Source organism: Macrotis lagotis, chromosome 1 (assembly GCF_037893015.1).
Source record: "Macrotis lagotis isolate mMagLag1 chromosome 1, bilby.v1.9.chrom.fasta, whole genome shotgun sequence".
NCBI classification, from domain to species: domain Eukaryota; kingdom Metazoa; phylum Chordata; class Mammalia; order Peramelemorphia; family Peramelidae; genus Macrotis; species Macrotis lagotis.
The window spans coordinates 328271022-328287476 of NC_133658.1; the positions used below are offsets into that span (position 1 = coordinate 328271022).

Genomic DNA, 16455 nt, shown 5'->3' on the forward strand with positions numbered 1-16455 from the left:
TGCAGAATACTAAGGTAAGGATTAAGGTAAATATAGTCATAAAATCTTTGAAATTTACATTTGGGGGCGGCTAGGTGGCGCAGTAGATAAAGCACCGGCCCTGGAGTTAGGAGTACCTGGGTTCAAATCCAGTCTCAGACACTTAATAATTACCTAGCTGTGTGGCCTTGGGCAAGCCACTTTACCCCATTGCCTTGGAAAAAAAAAACCTAAAAAAAAAGAAATTTACATTTGAAAGGGACTGAGTGGTCATCTAGTTCAACTCCTTCCTGACCAATAAGGAATCTAGCCTTTTCCCCTTTTTGAAATTCATATTTTTCTTTATATTCTTTTTTTTGAAATCTGCCTTTCTTCAATTTCAGCCCATTGTTATAGTCTTGTTCTCTTTAGCTCATCAGACCAAGTCTAATCCCTCTTCCACATGATAGACCCTCCCCCCTCCCCCAAAAAACTAAAACCAAAAATACTTGAATAATAAAAACTGTTGTTTATATAGTGCTTCAGGGTTTGCTCTATATATCTTTTTCTGTTTTTGTTTGTTTTGTTTTTGCAAGGCAGCAGGGTTAAGTGACTTGGCTAAGATCACACAGCTAAGTATCTGAGTCTGGGTTTGAACTGAGGACCTCCTGATTCTAGGGTCGGTGCTCTGTCCATTATGCCACCTAGCTACTCCTACGGACCTCTTCTGTATTTAAGGAACCATTATTTCTATTCTACCCTCTGCTTCTCACCCTTATTCTACTATTCTTCAGGTTATTACCAATATTTCCAGTGATCCTCCTGTGTCCTGTTTTCTAATCCTCCTTCTATACTCAGTATCCTCCTTTGCTTACTGGATCTTTGTAAATCTCCATTTATATCCTGGCATTCCACTTGTGTGATGCTTGATTTCCTTCTGCCAGTAATATAGTGAATTGTGGTTTGGAAGGGCTGTGTGGAAATTGCATTTCAGTGCTGCAGGGTGTTCCTTAGGGAGAATTAAAGGTATCCCATACATACCACTCTCCATCTGCCTCTGTTAAATAGGTGTCAGAGGGGCCTGTCTCCTGTCTCTTGCTGCTAACATGGAGCAGGACAGGTCAGGGGAACTTCAAGGTGCTCCTGACAAAGCCCTGTTACCAAGGACTTGGACATGGGCCCCTGAAATGAAAGGCCAGATCTTAAGTGAATTCCAGAAAGGGGATGTCTTTCTGGTGTACCAATTCCCCCATTACATTTTATTTTTCTCCCTATTCCCCTCCCCCTTTCTCCCTCAGATAGGCACATATTACACTGGAGACAGGAGGAATGGACCTCCTGTGTGTTCAGGTCTCTTAATTTGAAGTGCTAGACATTTATGATCATCTGACTAGTCTTCTTATACTAGAGGTAACACAATTATATTAGGAAGAGTACTACTCTTAAGATTTTGAGTCCTAGGCGACCATGAGTCACATATTACTTCTCTGAATTTGCTTCCTTATCTGTAAAAGAGTACTAGAGTGGAAGTCAAGGGATCTGGGTCCTAGCCAGTTGTTATTGATTTTGACCAGATGACCTTTCTTCATTAGTTCATCAATAAAAATATTTGTATTCCTTACTTCCCAGAACTTTTATAAGGATAATGCTTTGTAAAATTTAAGTATTATACAAAGGAAAGATATTGCCACCAGCACCACCAACACCACCACCACCACCAGCAGCAGTAGCACTACTGTTGCTGCCAGGGCTACTACTTGGAGTTATGAAAGAAATAAATAATTTTAAGAGGTAGAGGTGAGGAAAGAATGCATTTCAAGCATGGGATCAGCCACTGAAAAAGTTGGTGAGAGCCAGGCTTCATGCCTGTAATCCCTGTTGCTTGGGAGTCTGAGGGTAGCAGAACTCATGGGTTCAGAGGTTCTGAGCTAAGTGTGCATAGAATTGATGTTGACATTAAATTTGGAATTAATATGGTGAATCTCTGGGAGGTTCTCTAGATTGCTTAAGCAGTAAAACAATTCATTCTAGAAACAGAACTTAAAGTTCTGGTGTTGATCACTAGTGGGAATGGAGTTATGAGTAGTTTCTGGTATTTTCAATTTGATTGAGATAGGGAGATTCAATCTTTAAGAAAAAAAGAAATAAAGGCATGAAAACATGAATGTGTTGTGTATGAGAAACATAAAGGTAGCCAGTTATGCTGGAATATAGTGTGAATTGAAACAAAGATAGTAAGACTAGACAGGGAGATTGGAATCAGATTGTGAAATTTAGTTGTAATGGAAATAGTAATTGTAATTCCTAATAGTAATAATAATTGTAATGGCATTTGTAAAGCCATTGGGGTGACATGGCCAACATAAACTCTAGGAATATAATTTTGTTAGCTGCATAGAGAATGGATTGGGGGATTGAGAGATGAGATAGAGAGAACGAATAAGAGAGGATGATGAACTAGGTTTGTGACCATTTGAATAGATTGAAGTGGACCAGTGTGTGAGATAATGAGATTTGGCAACTGATTACATATGTGGTATAAGAGAAAGTAGACTCAGAAAAAATACCAAAGAAAAAGGGAAGTGTAGAAGAGGAATGGATTTTTTTTTTTTTTTTTTTGGTTTTTGCAAGGCAAATGGGGTTAAGTGGCGTGCCCAAGGCCACACAGCTGGGTAATTATTAAGTGTCTGAGACCGGATTTGAACCCAGGTACTCCTGACTCTAAGGCCGGTGCTTTATCCACTATGCCACCTAGCCGCCCCCGAGGAATGGATTTTAAGGGAAAGTCTGTGATATCTCTGCATTCAGTTTGAAAAACCTGTAGAAGTTGGAAATGTTATGACTGGAGCTCAGAAAAGATTAGAGGTAGATGTTACACATTTGTAGGTTATTTATGTAGAGACTATAAACCTATTAAAGTCCCTGGGTAGGAGAGTATAGAGAGAAGAGGGCCCAGTAAAGAGCTATGGGAAATACTTATCTTTAGGAATTGGGATATAGATGGAGAACCAGCAAAGGAGATTAAAAAGGAAAGATTAGATAGTATGGACAACTCCCCCCCAAAAAATCCCAGAAAAGTTATAAAAATCTAGAGAAGAGATTCCTCAGGAAGAGAGAGTCCTAGAAGGAGCTATGGAGTAGAAGTTTTACAAAGCAAATTTTCTTTGAGTTGAAAGGATCCTTAGAATATAGAATGTTGTAACATAGACTGACCTGAAAGTTCCATTGAAAATAGAACTTGAGAACACAGAGTGTTAGAATGTACATTGCTACAGCTTAAAAAGAATTCAAGTATTTAGTCAATTACCTCCCAATTTTATAGAGGAAGGAACTTATACCTAGAGAAGAGATCTATGAGTTTTAAAACTATAAGAGATCGGGGCGGCTAGGTGGCATAGTGGATAAAGCACCAGTCTGGAGTCAGGAGTACCTGGGTTCTAATCCGGTCTCAGACACTTAATAATTACCTAGCTGTGTGGCCTTGGGCAAGCCACTTTACCCCATTTACCTTGCAAAAACCTAAAAACAAAACAAAAGAAACAAAAAAAAAATCCCCGAACTATAAGAGATCTTGTAAGCTAGAATTTAGTGATTTGTCCAAAGTCACATAGCCAGAAAATAGCAGAAATAATACTCAAATTTAGGTGCTCTCTTTACAAATACAGTGCTTCTTTAATGACATCATGTCGAAATATTGCTTATTGGAATTCAGGCATGTTCATTTAGATAGATCAATAGGCATATGGATTTGGGTATTTATGTATGGATGGATATACATATATATATATATATATATATATATATATATTTATACACACTTTTTCCTAGCATGTTAGCATAGTCAAAGCTCAGAAATTGTTAGGATGAAATCCACTGAATTTTTACATAAATATGCTTGTTTTTTTATGGGGTGTTTTTTTTGATGATTTTAGAAAGCATTTCAGTATCATCTTTTTTGTTTAAATAAGATCAATGTATTTGTCATCCTCCACCTAGTATTTTTTTCCTGCTGTAGGAGGGAAGTTGAATAACTATTGAATCATTTTTGGATATTGTTTGGTTGAACTCCTTAAAAATGAGAAACAAGATAATGAAGTAATGAAGAGTCAAAAGACCTGGGTCCTAGAGTGTCCTCACTTTTTCCTAGGCCCTGGTTTCCTTATTTGTAAAAAAAAAAGGACTTGAACTAAATGTTGCCCCATTGAAAGTTCTGTGTCCCAACATTTTGTTTTTAAGTTTCCATGAAATTATGTTTTTTAAATTCTAAAACTTTTTGAAAACTGTAGGAACCTTGCTGGTTGACTTTTATTTTCAAGTCAACAATGTCTTTTAATGTAATTAGGGTTAGTGGGTTTGAGTGATAGGATATACCAAACAGGAGATTAATATGTTAGCTTATTAAAATGAAAAGAGGCAATGGCTAATTATACTGTTTCTGGAAAACATTATATGAACTAATTCCTTTATTTTTTTCCTTTCTGGAATTGTTCAAGAAGGTTGTTCCTAGGCTATCAAGCTTTTGTCTGTTTTCTTTTTGACTAGGAAACAGTTATTTAACTTACTTATATCTCTATGTTACTGTAACCATGAATGGAGAGGACTTAGTGAATGAAGAGATGGAATGGTGTTCTGGAATTAGATTTGGAAGATGAAATGTAAAAAAATTAAATTTTTTATATTTAGAGCCGGGAGACACGATCAGGATCTTAGTTTTCCTACCAAAGCATCTTTTAGATCATTACAAAGGGTATTTTGGCAATTAAAACTGACCAATAAGGGAATATATTACATCACCAAAGAATGAGGTTTTCATCAGAGGAGTTTGATAAGTAGAAGTTAGATGACCACTTGTTGGGGATATCATTGACTGAATTCATTATATAGATGACAATTGGACCATATTCTATCCGAGATCTTTGCAACTGTTACATTGTGAAATATTTAGATTCATTTTAGCTCTGGTGTTCTCAGTTGTATGAGCTAACATTTTATGCTGTATAACATCCCTTAGGCTTTTACATTGTATCTTGTAAGATTGCTTCTTATCTTTTATATTCTAAGGCCTCTTCTTTCTTTTTTAAAAATTTTTTAAAAAAAATTATTTAAGGCAATGGGTTAAGTGACGTGCCCAAGGTCACATAGCCAGGCAAATGTCTAAGGCTGGCTTTGAGCTCAGCTCTTCACCAGGGCTGGTGCTGTATCCACTGCACCACCTAGCTACCCCAGGCCTCTTCTTTTTTTCTTTTTTAAAAAAATTTACTTATTTTTAATTTTATAATTTTCCCCCTAATCTCACTTCCCTCCTGCCACCCCGTACAGAAGGCAGTCTGTTAGTCTTAACATTGTTTCCATGGTATACATTGATTTAAGTTGAATGTGATAAAAGAGAAATCATATCCTTAAGGAAAAAAAATAAAGTATAAGAGATAACAAAATTACATAATAAGATAGTGTGTTTTTTTTTTTAATTAAAAGTAATAATTTGGTCTTTGTTCAAACTCCACACTTCTTTCTCTGGTTAAAGATTGTATTCTCCATTGCAAAATACAAAATTCTCCCAAAATTGTGCCTGATTGTTGCACTGATGGAAATGAGCAAGTCCATTAAGGTTGATCATTACCCCTATGTTGCTGTTAGGGTGTACACTGTTCTTCTGGTTCTGCTCATCTGGCTCAGTATCAGTTCATGTAGATCCTTCCAGGCTTCCCTGAATTCCCATCACTCCTGGTTTCTAATAGAACAGTAGTGTTTCATCACATACATATACCACAGTTTATTAAGCCATTCCTGAATTGATGGACATTCACTCAATTTCCAATTCTTTGCACCACAAACAAGGTTGCTATCAATATTTTTGTGAGGTTTTTATCCTTTTTCATGATCTTTTCAGGGAATACACTCAGTACTGGTATTGCTGGATCAAAAGGTATGCACATTTTTGTTGCCCTTTGGGTGTAATTCCAAATTGCTCTCCAGAAAGGTTGGATGAATTCACAGCTCCACCAACAATGTATTAGTGTTCCAGATTTCCCACATTCTTTCCAACATTGATCATTGTCCTTTCTGGTCATATTGGCTGTCTGAGAGGTGTGAGGTGGTACCTAAGAGATACTTTAATTTGCATTTCTCTAATAAGTAGTGATTTAGAGCAATTTTTCATATGACTAATGAATTGCTTTGATTTCCTCATCTATAAATTCAGACCTCTTCTTTCTAACCTTTTACATGCTTAAAGTAGTTTCCAGCTTTACCATTAAATTTTCTAATAGTTTTACTAAAAATAACTTCTCTATTCTAAGACCCCTTTTAAAATTCTAACATTGTGTTGTATATTTTACAGCAGTAGCAACTGATTTACATTAATATTCATTATGGTAATTTTTTAAGCTTATGAAAATATAATTTAAATCCTGCAAGTTTAATTTTGTTTAGCTTCTGATTCAGCCACACTTTTCTACCCCAATTCTCCTTACTCCCATATTTCTATCCTACTCCTTTCTTGCCCAGATCTATGTCCTGGACTCTTCATTTTCTCTCTGTGTACTATTTTACTTGATAATCTCATTAGCTTTCATGGATTGAATTATCATATCCATGCTTATGATTCTCAAATTTACCTAAACTAACCTTTATTTGACCTTCAATCCATCTCCAAATGTTTATTGTACATCTTTAGTTAGATGTCTCATAGTCATCTTAAAATCATCATATTCAGGGCAGCTAGGTGGCGTAGTGGACAGAGCACTGGCCCTGGAGTCAGGAGTACCAGAGTTCAAATCTGGCCTCAGACACTTAATAATTACCTAGCTGTGTGGCCTTGGGCAAGCCACTTAACCCCATTTACCTTGCAAAAAATAAAAAAAAAATCATCATATTCAAAATTGAACTCTCTCCCCAAGCTTTTCCCTTTTCCTAACTTTCTTATTGCTGTTTACAGTGCCAACATCCTCCAGATCACCCAGGTTCAAAACCTAGGTTTCATCCCCATCTCCTCATATTGTTTCACCCCCAAATACAGACATTAACCAAGTTCTATAGATTTTACCTTTGTAATTTCTCTTAGTCCCTCTCCTTTGATACTGCTACCACCCTGGTACAGGGATTTCACACCTGGACCATTAAAATAGCCTGCAATTTGGTTTTTCTGCCTCAAGTCTTTCTTTTCTGCAGTTCATGCTTAACTCAGCTGTCAAAATGATCTTCCTAAAGTATAGCTTTGCTGCTTTCCTACTCCATAAAATCCAGTTTCTCCCAATTGCTTCCAACATTAAATATAAAATCCTCTGCTTGATATTCCTAGCTATTTATAACTTGGTGCTCCTTTCTATACCTTTCTAGTCTTATTACACATTATTGCCTCTGTGTAGATCACCAATCTGTTATCCAGTGACATGGTCTCCTTGCTTCTATTATTTTACTTGGCTATTTCCCATGCCTTCCCTCTTCATTTCCATAGTTGTTTGTATGTTGTCTCCCTTGTTATACTATGGAATCTTTGAGAACAAGGAAAGTCTTTTGCCTTTCTTTGTATCTTCAGGACTTACTATAATGCCTTTCAATAAATATTTATTGACTGACTCATTGATGTGTCTAGTAAAGGGTTTCAAAGCCTCATCACTATTGTTCTATGGTAGAATGACTCATTCTTAAAATAATATGGTTTCCTAATTTTTATTTTAAAACAATTATTTTCTATTTTCCTATTTTTTAAAACCATTTCCTCATTTTGCATTAACAAAATTTTTCAGTTTCAGAAATGTTTAGTTGAATAATATTTAGAAACCTTTTCCCCAAATAAACTAATAGAGATGGGGGACCTAGAAATTTTTGGAATGAAAAGCTGACATTTTTAATTGTTCATATGAGACAGTAAATGAAGTCTATGCCTAAGAACAGACAGTGGACAGAATTATTTTATTAATAATTTTATTAATTAATAATTTTATTATTTATAATTAATTTATAATTTTATTAATAATTTATGAATGGACATTACTTTGAATGCACTTAAATAATCAAAGATTTTTTTTCTTCTAATGATTTTCTTGGAGTGGAAGTATAATATAATGAAAATTTTCCCTGATCTTGAAGCCAGCATATCTGGGTTCAAGTTCCTGCTACAACACTTTCTCTTACTAATTAGACTTTCCCTTTCCTTTTCTGTAGACTTCTTTGTTCTGACCTGTCCATTTTATAGATGAGGAAACCAAGGTACAGACAAGACAAGTGATTTGCCCAGATTAACACAGTGATAAGTAACACAGCTAGTATTTTAATTAGGGGCATTGATTTTTTTAATCAAGGTGCATTTATTTTAAAACCAGGGCTCTTTTAAGTGTTTTCTAGTTAATAGAATGCTGGGCCTTTCTACAGGAAAACCAGAATTCAAATCTTGCATTTGATATCAGCAATGTAACATTGGCTAAATTAGTTAATCTCTTTAAATACAGTTTCCCAATCTATAAAGTGGGGGTACTTATACCTATAGTTCCTTCCTCACAGGGCTCTTGTGAAACTTTGAGATGATGTATATAAAATGTATATTTTATTGAGGTGATATATATAAAATCCTTTGTAAACCTTAAAAAAATTATATGTCATTTATTATTATTAGTATTCATCTATCCATCTGTTCATCCATCCATTTAATTATTCATTCATCTATAGATTCCTCTATTCATTTATCCACCCATTAATTTAATTAACCTGTCCATTTATTTGCATATTTATTTATTTATCTTTTAACTCATTCATTTGTTCATTTATTTATTTCCTTTGCAGTGTTCTGCTATTCTTTTGCCTCCTGCCTGCTTCCTAGGTTTGTTGCATGAAAAACACCTTGTACAACCCAAAGCTTTCTAGAATGGGAGTCAATGTCATTCTCTCCTGTTCACTGACACAGTGATTTCTACCTGACTATAACCTAGGAAGCTTCACTTTTGTGTAGTGCAAGCTTAAGTAGAAATATGACTTTAGGACTTCAGATTCCAGCTCTGTCAATGCTAGTGTTTTTTGGTGTTTTTTTTAAAAAAACATTCATAATGTAGAAGAGAAATCAAAAGGGTCTGTTTCCTCAGGCAGGGTGTGTGTGTTTGTGTGTGTGTGTGTGTGTGTGTGTGTGTGTGATGTGTGTATGATGGCCCCTTTAGTAAAAAAAAAATAAAGTGGTGTGGTGGGACGGAGGTAGTTGTGGGGACATGGCTAAGCCCTTTACCTTAAAAGCAGGTGCTGTTGAAATATTCCAGAAACAGATGGAATCCTCCATCTCACTTTCAAGTCATTTATGATAGTCTTGCCTGAGGGCACCCTGCTATACAAACAAGCATAATCTAATGTTGGAGAGGGTCTGTCTGGCCTTTAGAGCTGCTTTATCCCCATCCCCCATCATCTCTGGAGAAATGAGGTTTTCTTCCTAGTCTTAAATTTAATTTGGGAAAGCTGGGTTACTCTTAGCATGGAGGAGTTTCCTTACTATGAATCCTATCTCTGCTCCCTTTTAATAGGGGAATATCATGGTATTCCAAAAAAAAAAAATGGTCTTGGAATCAGTTGAGTTTATTTGTGGGTTCAGACAGTAACAATATCACCCTGAGCAAGTTGCTCTATGCCTCTTTGAACCTCTGTTGTAGCCTCCAGAGTGAGTGTGTGTTTGATTTTGTGTGTGTGTGTGTGTGTGTGTGTGTGTGTGTGTGTGTGTGTGTGTTTATAAGATCAATATTTTTTTACTTGTTATGGATATTTGGGGAGAGAAAATCCAGGCTTTAGGAGAACTAGCATATCATTATCCTCATCCTTATTTGAAAAGTAAGAAAATTGAAGGTCAAATAGATTTTGTGATTTTTCCAAGACTATTCAAAGCTTGAATTTTTCTGTCATTTGGTATTTTCTCCTTTCATTTGATTTCCATCAGAAACTTTTCAGAGTTCAGTGCTATAACTACTTCTAGTTTCTAGGACAAAAACCTTTCTAGCTTCTTTTTTTCTTTAAATGAGGGGGAACCTACAATGATAATTTTTTTAATATTGTGTTTTCCCTTAATTAAAGGTAAAAAATTCATTTTAACAATCTTTTTTTTCTTTTAAATTCTCTCTCTTCTTCTTTTCCCACCTTCTCACTGTTAAGACAAGCATTTTGATATAAGTTATACACTTGTAGTCATGCAAAACATCTTTTCTTATAAGTCATGTTGTAAAAGGAAACACAGGAAAAAAAATCAAGAAAACCAAGTATGCTTCAATCTTCATTCATACTCTTTTCTTTGGAAATTATAGCATTTTTCCTCATAAATATTTTAGAATTGTCTTGGGTCATTGTTTTGCTGAGAATAGCTAAGTTATTCAGAGTTAATCATCATACAATTTTGTTGATACTGTATATTATGTACTTTGGGTTCTGCTTATTTCATTTTGTATCAATTCATCTACGTCTTTGCAAGTTTTATTGAGAACATCCTGATTGTCATTTCTTGTAGTGCAATAATATTCTACCATAATAATATACAACTTGTTCAGCTATTTCACAATTGATAGATATCCTTTCAATTTCTAATTTTCCCCTCCACTGAAATAGCTGCTATTTTTGCACATATAGGTCCTTTTCCTTTTTTTTTTTAAATTTCTTTGAGTTACAGGGCTAAATTCTTGAAAAGCAGTATTTGGGGACAACTAGAATAGTGTGCCTGCTGACTGGAGCATCAATCCTCGAGTCAGTAGGTCCTAAGTTCAAATCCAGCTTCAGATGCTTTCTTGCTATGTCCCTGGGCAAGTCATTTAACTCTGATTGCCTCCAAAAAAAAAAAAAAAAAGAAAAGTAGTAATCATGGTGGTAGTTTTGGTAGTAGCAGTGATACCCTCCTTTTATATGGGGCTTTATCCACTTGTTACATTTACATATGACCCCAACCTTATGACTTAGCCATATGGGGGGAAAAGAGGAAAAGTTCAGAATTTCTGTCCTCATGGAAGGAATCTAACTAGCAACAGAGAGAAATTAGAACTGCTCTGTTTGGTCCCGATTTTGCCTCTGTTTTCTCTGCCAAGGAGAATGATGGTATCCTGGAAATTGAGAAATAAAAATAGAAAACACGGAGTTGATACCCAAGATAAATAAGGAGCTAATAAGGGAGCTCCTAGTTGTCCTTGGCACACATTCCCAAGTGCTTGTGGAAATAACTGGTGGATTTAATTACTAAGTCATTGTCAGTGATATTTGAAAGATAAGAGAAATGGAAAAGGGAGGAGAACAAACTACAAATTATTGGCTAGTGAACTTGATAGACTTGTGAAATTTCGAGAAAAAAAATTAAAGGGATGGTGAATTAAAAAAGTAAGTTTTGTTTATAAAGAATTAGCTTGATTCCCAGCAAGAACAAATCAGGCCAATCTAATTTATGTCTTTTCTTGATGGACTTATTAAATTAATAGGTCATGAAAATCCTAAAAATATTGTTTTCCAACATTTTAGCAAAGCATTTTATAAAATATCATAGACTGATCTTATGAACAGATAGAGATGTGTGCTAAGGAATAATTCAATTACATAAATTTAGGTCTTTTCAAATGGTCAGATTCAAAAACCAGTCATTAATAGTGCATTGCTGCTGAAGTAGTGACCTGATTCAACATTCTGAGAGCAATTCAGAACTATGCCCTGTGGGCTATAAAAACTATACATACCCCTTGATCCAACACTATCACTACTAAGTCTGTATTCCAAAGAGATCATGTACAAAAATATTTATTTTTGTAGTGGCAAAGAATTTGAAATTGAAGGGGGGATGCCCACCAGTTGGGAAATGACTGAACAAGTTGTGAGATCTAATTGTAATAGAATAATATTTTTATATAAGAAATAATGAAGAAAAACCTGGAAAGACTTACATGAACTGATGATGAGTGAAGTCAGAAGAACCAGGAGAACAGTGTACATAGTAACAGCAACAGTGTGTAATGGTCAACTGCAATAGACTTAGCTCTTAATCAGCATTACACTGATCCAAGACAATTCCAAAACACTCATGATGGAAAATGCTAACCACAACCAGAGAAAGAACTATGGCCTTTGAATGCATATTGAAACATTTTATTTTCACTTTTTTTATTTTTCATTTTGTTCTGATTCTTCTTTCACATCATGAATGATGTGGAAATTTGAATGTGCATGTATAATCTAAATGTGTGTGTGTGTGTGTGTGTGTGTGTGTGTGTGTGTGTGTATAACTAGCATATAACTATATTTATATGTAGTAAAATGTCCCCCAGTGGACATCTCCAGTTGAGAATCAGTGGCTCACTTGTATAAAGGCATAAATGTAGTATAATTTAAGTTGATTTTATTGAGTTTTATGTTATTATAATGGAATACTGTTATATTGCAAGAAGTGACAATCAGGGTGTTCTCAATAAAATTTGGAAAGCCTTATAGATTTGCAGGGTACAAAAAGTTAGGAGGAAATTACTAGTAAAATGCAAAAGCTAAGGAATTGACCTGAAACTAATAAGATAATATTAAATTCAAATTATATTTGCATTAAAAAATGAACTTTACAAATAAGATAAGAGAGTAATAGGTTATGGGTTTTTTTGGAAAAGGTATGGGGGTTTTAATAGCCTGCAAGTTCGATTTGAATCAGCAGTGTGATATGGCAACTAAAGAAGGTAATTTATAATTTTCAGCTGTATACAAGAGGCAGAATTTCAGAGAATTCAGATTTAAAAATCTTGCTGTACTTTGTCCAGGTCATAACCATATATAGAATATTGTATTGTGTTTTGAGCACCACACAGGACTCGGCAACATTTTTATAAATTTTTTTGATTAAAGATATTATTTGAGTTTTACAATTTTCCCCCATCTTACTTCTCTCCCTCCCGCCATGGAAAGCAATCTGTCAGTTTTTACTTTGTTTTCATGTTGTACATTGATCCAAATTGAGTGTGATGAGATAGAAATCATATCCTTAAGGAAGAGACAAAAAGATCAGACAATAAGATATCTGTTTTTTTTTTTTCTATACTAAAGTAAATAGTCCTTGACCTTTGTTCAAACTCCACAGCTCTTTATCTGGCTACAGGTGGCACTCTCTCCTTTGCAGACAGCCCAGAATTGTTCTCGTGTGTTGCACTCATGGAATGAGCAAGTCCATCAAGGTTGAACATCACCCCCATGTTGCTGTTAGGGTGTACAGTATTTCTCTGGTTCTGCTCATCTCACTCAGCATCAGTTCATGCAAATCCCTCCAGGCTTCTCTAAAATCCCATCCCTCCTAGTTTCTAATAGAACAATAGTGTTCCATGACATACACATACCACAGTTTGCTAAGCCATTCCCCAGTTGAAGGACATTTACTTGATTTCCAATTCTTTGCCACCACAAACAGGGCTGCTTGAAACATTTTTGTACAAGTGATGTTTTTAACCTTTTTCATCATCTCTTCAGGGTATAGACCCAGTAGTGGTATTGCTGGGTCAAAGGGTATGCTCATTTTTGTTGCCCTTTGGGCATAGTTCCAAATTTCTCTCCAAAAAAGGTTGGATGATTTCCCACAACCCTTCCAACAATGATCATTATCCTTTCTGGTCATATTGGCCAATCTGAGAGGTGTGAGGTGTTACCTCAGAGAAGCTTTAATTTGCATTTCTCTAATAATTAATGATTTAGAGCAATTTTTCATATGGCTATGGATTGCTTTGATTTCATCTGTAAATTGTCTTTGCATATCCTTTGACCATTTGTCAAGTGGAGAATGGCTTTTTGTTTAAAAAATATGACTCAGTTCTCTGTGTATTTTAGAAATGAGTCCTTTGTCAGAATCATTAGTTGTAAAGATTGTTTCCCAATTTACTTCATTTCTTTTGATCTTGGTTACAGTGGTTTTATCTGTTCAAAAGCTTTTTAATTTAATGTAATCGAAATCATCTAATTGGTTTTTGGTGATGTTTGCCAACTCTTCCTTAAGTACTTGGCAACATTTAAAGAAGGTCAGCATATATATATTGTTTACATGCCTATTTTTCAATCAGTTCTTTTTCATTTGTGAAAATGTTTGGAGATGTAAATTTCTCCCTAAGTACAGGTTTAGTTGCATCCCCCAATTTTTGTTTATTTTCATTGTTGTCATTATCTTCAGTGAAATAATTGTTTTTATGATTTGTCCTTTGCCCCAACTGGCTACATTCTTTTGGGTTTCTCCAGTATATCCCCAGGTACTTGATTCATTATTAAGACACCTTTTCACTCAAAGGTTGACTCAGCCTTGGCACTCACACCTCATTGGTATCTTCTGTCTGTCTGACTGGAGCACAGAGCAATAAACTCCAAATCCTTCATTTAAGGATGGGATTTAGGCCAGGCATTTCCTTATTTCTCACATCACTCTACTCCTTTCACTTCTCCATTGTACTCTCCTCCTCCCCACTGCCTCACTTTTCAATTTTCCTTTTACTTGTTTTCTTCCCTCATTAGATTATAAGCTTCTTTAGGTAAGGTTTCTTTCCTTTACATAATTTGTAACCCTGTGCTGAACAAAATTTGCTACATAGTATTTTCTTAATAAATGTTATTGATTGACCAGGCCATTCTTTAGGATTGTTATGTGGTCTTCTATTAATTTTTAATCATTGTTTTTGAAGCCATTTATTGAATATAATTTTATTGTATTGTCTTCTAAAAATATGATTAATATTTGTTTTCTGCATTTGTTTGTAGACTTATCTGCCCTAGTACTTGATAAATTTTAATGAAGGTATTTTTATCCCATTCCCTTTAATATACACATCCTTCTATATACTTATACTATTTTTTGCTTTGACCTAGAAGCTCTGGACTTTGGTTACTATATTACCAGGATGTTTCATTCACCAGGAGGTGTCCAAAATACTGTATTTCTGCTTTGGCTTCTGATTCTAAGAGATCTGGGCAGTCTTATTTATTGGTTTCTTGAGATACAAAATCTAGATTCTTTTATGATTTTGTTTTTTTGGATAGACCAATAATTCTCACATTAGTTCTCCTTTATCTGTTTTCTAGGTTAGTTTTTGTTATGGGCTACTTTAAATTTTGTTCTATTTTTTTCAGTCTTTCAACTTTGTTTTAAGATTTCTTATTATCTCATAGAATCAATAACCTTTATTTTATACATTCTAATTGTCAAATATTTTTTTCCCTTCCTCTTGTTTCAGTCTGGGTTTCTTTTTCTTAATTTTTTGTTGTCATTTCTTTTTCTATTTTTTCCTCTAGCATTGTTTATTTGGTTTTTAAAATAGATTTTTAGGTTTTAAAAAAAAATCTCAAAACTCTTGTTTCTCTTCCAAGAATAGTAGTTGAATTTGAATTCATGTTGTGTTTATCTTTGAGACTTTTCTTGTATATATTTTTGGAGTCATTCTTTCCTTCTCTATTTGTGTTTTATAGGTTCCTATTTTCATAATCATTCTTTGTAGTGGAATTCTTTTTTTTTTTTGTTTGTTTGATTTGTTTACCCATTCTTTCAGCCTACTTCCTGACATCAGACTTGATATTAGGACAAGGCTCTGTGCACTTCTGGAGGAAATGTCTGAGTTGAAGTTTTGTCAAGTTGAGTCTTTCTGCTCTTTTCTTGGAGTATTCAATATTGTGTTATCCCCGAATCTTAGGGACAATTCAGGCTGCAGAACACTCAACTTTCAATATTTTCAGAGTGGTGTGATCCAGACCAAAGTCTGATTTGAGCTCTGCAAGCTCCTGACTTTCATTTGGATCTATGCAACACATCTATTGCCTTGTACCTGGTTGGAAGTTCCAGTAGATTTCTGATAGACTTAGCCACTATCAACTAGTTTGACATCTCTTCTGGTATAGGAATGGCAGAATTGCAAGTGGCCCTTTGGTGTGAGATTCTTTTTGAGTTTTTTGCTTTAAGCTTCAGACTAGGCTGCACATTGAAACAGAAACTCCAATCAGTTCTTTTTTTCCCTTTTTTTTAAGGTTTTTTTGCAAGGCAATGGGGTTAAAAGTGGCTTGCCCAAGGCCACATGGCTAGGTAATTATTAAGTGTCTGAGACTGGATTTGAATCCAGGTACTCCTGACTCCAGGGCCGGTGCTTTATCCACTGAACCACCTAGCCGCCCCCCTCCAATCAGTTCTTGAGAACTATACAGCTACAGTTTGTCTCTGATCTTGTACCTTTTTTATAGTATACTGTTAATGGTCTATGATTGTTACCCTGAAATTTTACTCCTAGGCACAGTTAGTTCACCCTGGATTTGTGACCTGGAATCTAAATAGCAAATGCTATTACTTATATTCTATTTATACTTGCCAGTTGATCCCTGTTCTGCATTCTATAAGAGGTCAATATATCCCTTTGTGGGTCTGGGAATTCTTGCTCCATGTCCTCTTTCCTTTCCCATAATCTGTGATGTTTAGTGCAGAATGTCCTTGGTCAGATCCCTTCAGATCTGTTTTCAGATCTCTTTGTTTCCCTTTTTTGAGATGAGTTACAAATATGATGTTCTATT

At 35.1% G+C, this 16455-nt stretch overlaps 1 protein-coding gene across 8 annotated transcripts in view; it reads left to right on the top strand.

Moving 5' to 3' along the window:
* The window catches only part of DENND1A (DENN domain containing 1A), a 709454-nt gene that overhangs the window by 209042 nt on the left and 483957 nt on the right, over positions 1-16455 (top strand). The gene's annotated exons all lie outside the window — the stretch shown is intronic.